Here is a 6,419-nt window from a genome sequence, read left to right on the forward strand (position 1 = left end):
CAGTCCATGGTGTGTATTCAATATTCTTTGCCAATACCACAATTCAAAGGTATCAATTCTTCTTTGGTCTTCCTTATTCATTGTCCAGCTTTTGCATGCACGTGGGGCAATTGAAAACACCATGGCTTGGGTCAGACGCCCCTTAGTCTTCAAGGTGACATCTTTGTTTTTTTAACACTTTAAAGAGGTCTTCTGCAGCAGATTTGTCCAAAGCAATACCTCTTTTGATTTCTTCACTGCTGCTTCCATAGGTATTGATTGTGAATCCAAGTAAAATGAAATCCTTGACAACTTCAATCTTTTTCCTGTTTATCAGGGTGTGGTTTATTAGTCCAGTTGTGAGGATTTTTATTTTCTTTATGTTGAGGTGTAATCCATACTGAAGGCTGTGGTCTGATCTTCATCATTAAGTGCTTCAAGTCCTCTTCACTTTCAGCAAGCAAGGTTGTGTCATCTGCATATGGCAGGTTTTTAATGAGCCTTCCTCCAAATCTGATATCCCGTTCTTCTTCATATAGTCCAGCTTCTTGGATTATTTGCTCAGCATACAGATTGAATTGGTATGGTGAAAATATACAACCCCGATGCACACCTTTCATGACTTTAAACCACCCATTACTCCCTCGTTCTGTTTGAACAACTGTCTCTTGGTCTATCTATAGGTTTCTCAAGAGTACAATTAAGTGTTCTGCAATTCCCATTCTTCCCAATGTTATCCATAATTTGTTATGATCCACACAGTCGAATGCCTTTGCAGAGTCAGTAAAACACATGTCAGCATCTTTCTGGTATTCTCTGCTTTCAGCCAGGATCCATCTGACATCAGCAATCATATCCCTCTTTCCATGTCCTCTTCTGAATCTGACTTGAATTTCTGGCAGTTCCCTGTTGATATACTGCTGCAGCTGGTTTTGAATGATCTTCAGCAAAATTTTACTTGCAGGTGATATTAATGATATTGTTTGATAATTTCCTCATTTGGTTGGATCATCTTTCTTGGGGATAGACATAAATATGGCTCTCTTCCAGTCGGTTGGCCAGGTGGCTGTCTCCCAAATTTCTTGGCATAGATGAGTGAGCACTTCCGGTGCTGCATTCATTTGTTGAAACATCTCAGTTGGCGTTCCATCCATTCCTGGAGCCTCGTTTTTCACCAATGCCTTCAGTGCAGCTTGGACTTCTTCCTTTAGTACCATCGGTTCCTGATCATATGCTACCTCCTGAAATGGTTGAATGTCCACCAATTCTTTTTTGGTACAGTGACTCTGTGTATTTCTTCCATCCTCTTTTGATGCTTCTTGTATTGTTTAAAATTTTCCCTGTAGAATCCTTCAATATTGCATATGGAGGCTTGAATTTTTTTCAGTTCTTTCAGTTTGAGAAATGTTGAGTCTGTTCTTCCCATTTCGTTTTCTGTCGCCAAGTCTTTGCATATGTCGTTATAATACTTTGTCTTCTTGAGCTGTCCTTTGAAATCTTCTGTTCAGCTCTTTTACTTCATCATTTCTTCCTTTTACTTTAGGTACTTGACATTCAAGAGCAAGTTTCAGGGTCTCTTCTGACATATATTTTGTTTTTTTCTTTCTTTCCTGTCTTTTTAATGACCTCTTGCTTTCTTCATGTGTGATGTCCTTGATGTCATTCCACAACTCATCTGGTCTTCAGTTATTAGCATACAGTGCAACAAATCTATTCTTGAGATGATCTCTAAATTCAGGTGGGATATACTCAAGTTCATACTTTGGTTCTCGTGGACTTGTTCTAATTTTCTTCAGTTTCAACTTGAACTTGCATATGGGCAGTTGATGGTCTGTTCTGCAGTTGGTCCCTGGCCTAGTTCTGTCTGATGATATTGAGCTTTTCCATCATCTCTTTCCACAGACATAGTCAATTTGATTCCTGTGTATTACATCTGGTGAGGTCCCTTTGTATAGTCATTGTTTATGTTGGTGAAAACAGGTATTCGCAATGAAGTTATTGGCCTTGCAAAATTCTATCATGTGATCTCTGGCATCGTTTCTATCACCAAGGTCATATTTCCAAATGCTGATCCTTCTTTGTTTTCAACTTTTGCATTTTAATCAACAGCAATCACCAGTGCACCCTGATTACAAGTTGGATCAATTTCAGACTGCAGAAGTTGATAAAAATCTTCAATTTTTTCATCTTTGGCCTTATTGTTTGATGCATAAATTTAAATAGTAATCATCTATCTTTTTTTTAATCTGTCCATCATCTATCCATCTCTTTCTCTCTCTCTATCATCTCTCTCTCTGTCTCTCTATCATCTCTCTCTCTATCATCTCTCTCTCTCTATCTCTTGCTCTCCATCCATCCACCCATCCATCCATCCATCCATCCATCCATCCATCCATCCATCCATCCATCCATCCATCCATCCATCCATCCATCCATCCATCATCCATCCATCATCCATCCATCTATCTATCCATCCATCTATCTGTCTGTCTGTCTGTCTATCTATCATCTCTCTCTCTCTCTCTCTAACTATAGAGAGATTTACATCAAGGAAATACCTCATGCAGTTGTGGAGGCTGGAAAGTCCTAAGTCTCTGGGTCAGGTTGGAGGCTTCCTCTGACTCTTGTAGCTGCAGGAGCTGGTGAACTCAAGATCAGCAGGTCAGACTACTGTCTTCTGGCTCACAAGCTGAGCAGGCTAAGGAATCCCAAGATCAGCAGGTAAGTTGGTATCTCAGAGGTCAGATGAGCAGGAGCAAGCTGCAGGATTCAGAGCAAGCAAAAGCCAGTGAACTTTGCCAGAAAGTTCACCTATATTGGATGCAGGCCACACCCTCAAGGAAACTCTCTAGCAACTGACTGGCTGCTTATAATAGATCTCATCATCGAGGTGATTATATTATATCAGATCTCATTATGGAGGAGATTACATCATTACATAGCTGCCACACTACATCACAACTGTCAAACCACTTGAGAATCATTGCCCAGCCAAGTTGACACACCACCTTAGCCATCACAGCTACTAAAGAGTCAGATGGTGCCCATCTACTAGAAAGTAGCATCTGGGGTCTTAAAAGCTTGCCTAGGTGAGTAGCCATCTGAAAACAGTAGTGTATGGGGTCTTAAAATCTCACCAACTTTAGCAACCACCCAAAGAGGAATGCAATCATCCAAGCTCATGCAGCATTCTGGTAATTAGTGATCAGAAGAGGCTATTGAAAATCCTTGATCAAAAGGAGGAAATGTGTGAGGACTTTAAAACTAAGGTGACTGGCATATCCGAAAAGACTGACTTAAGTGTTGGCTTGATTCCACTTTTCTATTCTGCTTTTACCTCAACAACAGTTAACCATTGTGAAGACTTAATCATGTGGCTTCTGACATTCTGTAAATTTCCAGTATAACCTGCAAAATGAGATTTCAGCATGTAACTCAGGAAATGTTTTTCTTTGTGGCTGGGGGATCCTGATGCAGATGGATTCAGCAGAGACCACATGATGTACTCTGTTCCAGGAAACTGCTGTTAAAACTTGTAGCTGCTTGCCAAATTCAATGTTAACTAATTCGATGTAGAAAAACCATCTATTTTAATACCTTTGTAGGTTTTCCAATAGCTAATTTGCCTGCAACCAATCCAAATGACCCACATAATATGCGTTGTACCAATTCCTTTTAAGCCTGTGCTTCAAGATGTCCTGCCCTCAACTTTTCTAACTGCTCATTCTTTAATCAAAATATTGTGAGTTTAGTTCCTGATTTTGCCCTGTAGCTACACTCCCATGTAACTGCCATTCCTGGGGAGCATTGGCTTTACCTTGTGAGATCTGCATTTTCCGCCTGTTTGAACTGGCCTTTGCTTTCATTAAATGTTTCACTTCTAACAGAGTTGAGAGTTTTACTCTTCAACAGTATTAATTCCTTTAATCCTCATGACATGTTCTCCCAATTTTATAGATGAGAAGAGTAAGGCAAAAATGTTATAATAAAGCATTTGTATAGAATATACTGTTTTTAGATATGGCATTGTGTCAGCACAAATGTGGTAGAGTTTGCTGCTGTAATAAACAGCTTCAAAATCTGAGTGACTGGAAACAAAAACCAAACCAAATCTGTTGCCAATGAGTTGATTCTGACTCATAGAGAACCTATAGGACAGAGCAGAACTGCCCCATAGGGTTTTCAAGGTTGTAATCTTTATGAAGCAGGCTGCCATATCTTTCTCCCTCAGACGACCTGTGGGTTTGAACTGACAATCTTTCTGTCAGCAGCTGAGCACTTAACCACTGTGCCAGCATGGGTCCTGGACTGAAAGCAACACAAGCTTATTTCTCATTTATACTCCATGGCTTTTGTGGATCAACTGGGGTTAATCTTCCTTACTCAAGGAACTGGCCTCCACCTCTGTGTCTGTGTTATTGCTGAGACAAGACAAAAGAGGCTGTGGTGCGTCATGGCCTGGCTCTTAAAACTTCCCCCTGGAAGGGGTATGTGTCACTTCTGCTCAGGAGCCAAAATGAGTCACGTGACCACACCTATTTCCGAGAGGCCAGGAGCATGGCCTCTTACTACATCCTCACATAGGAGAGCCAGGCTCTTTGGGGAAGAGCACTCATAACTACTCTAGTCATCTAAACTGGACCTCAAAAAATCTGATTTTTTGTATCCCATTCCAGATTAGAATTGAGTAGGGGACTTCCTAAAGGGACCCAGCCAGAAAGAGGAGTGGGGCATAGGATCAAAACTTAGGTTCTAAGGCCTGTATGACTGTCCTAGTGTGTGAGTCCCGTGAGATGGGGCCCTATCATCTGGTTCATTCACTCCTGTAAGGATATTTTATCCATTCCAAACAGGAGGTCCCTCTTGCACTCACCACAGGGACACAAACTTCTCCAAGGGGGGTTGTGATCTTTCACAGCCCAGAAGAGGATGAAAGGGTTTTGGAATGAGATACACCATGGTTTAGGCCCATTCTCCTCTAATTCTGTGAGCCGGGCCAACAACCTAATCCTCACAGGTTCAGTTTCCTCAGCTGTAAAATGGGCTATTGTGCCTCTTCTCACTCTTAAGAATTCCTGTGAGGACAGAATTAGAGAATGTAACATGCGTATAGGTCATTGTATTGCCTGGCACACGTGCGTACTCACCAATCATCAGTTTCTTTCCTTTGCTCATTCACACAAGTTATTGGATTGTCTTTCTCTCGGTTTCCTCGTTTATATGATGAAGTTGTTAATAGCAGCCACAGTCCTCTCAGGGCAGTTGTATCAACTGATGTAATAAGTGTGAAAGCATTTTTAAAACTAAAAGCACTTTGGAAAATGTAAGTTAAAACAAAGTACCAGTACCCACGTAAATCTAAAGATGTTGATATTTTAGAAGGTGTATCTTAATCAGTGAGTCTACCCTTTTTTTAAGTGACCCAAGTTTGGCTGATGTTCTCTTCATGTGTATAAAACTGAGGCCAGAGATGATGGCCACACACAGTGTGGGCTCACTAACCCAGGTTCAGGGAAGCTCACTGCTCTCAGGAGCACTCGGCTTTGAAAACATGGTGGCCATCCTTCATACATCTGCAACTCTCCCCAAATTTCTCCACATACTGGCAAGCCCCTAAGGAGGGAAAATCCACACTTGGCCATAATGGAGAGATGTGCCGCCCATCTGAGAGCACGTGGGGTTCAGAGAGGATAGGAGAGAGATGGAAGGAATGAAGGGAAATAACTGGGGAGAGAGTGGAAGGTGGAGAAAAACAAAGAGAGGGCGGTGTGACCAGTGTTTTATGCAGTGTCCTGGCATGCTGGCGGCCCTTGGCCCTCACATTGGTCTCTCCAGAAAGGAAACTGTGGGATGATAGTCCCTGCCCTGCAGCCTCTCTATTGTCTTGCAGTCTGGTGCCCACTACAGGGGAGATTATCCAATAAGCAAGGTAAGCAGGGTGCTTGCCTTGCTTACTGGATCATCTGTAGTGAACAACTGCACATGAATTTCACCATATCCCATGTGAAATTTTTTACTACAGTTAGTAAGTAAGCGGAAGTAAGTCTGTGCTTTCCTTGCTTTCTGGGTCATCTGCCCCTGTCAGGAATTGGAATTTTGCAAGAGGCTTTGATTCTTAGGAAGATGCTGTGGGGTTGGGAGAAAGATACCAGCTATGCCTAGAAGAAGACTCATCGATGTGGTGAAATAATGTGAAATTGTTCACTACAGATAATCTGGTAAGCAAGGTAAGCACTATGCTTACCTTGCCTATTGGTCAAATGGTTTTTTATCACTCAGGGCTGTGGCAGTGTGCACAGTTACTGCACACCAGGATGCTGATGGATAGCCCAGCCCTTTCTGTAATGACCTGCCTGCTGCTGCCTGGGTCCTCCAGCTCTGCTCTAGGCCCCTCTGAGTCCTCCACCACCTGGAAGGGTCCGCACCGTCTTGTGACCTCC

The sequence above is a fragment of the Elephas maximus genome, chromosome 6 (assembly GCF_024166365.1).
Source record: "Elephas maximus indicus isolate mEleMax1 chromosome 6, mEleMax1 primary haplotype, whole genome shotgun sequence".
Lineage (NCBI taxonomy): Eukaryota > Metazoa > Chordata > Mammalia > Proboscidea > Elephantidae > Elephas > Elephas maximus.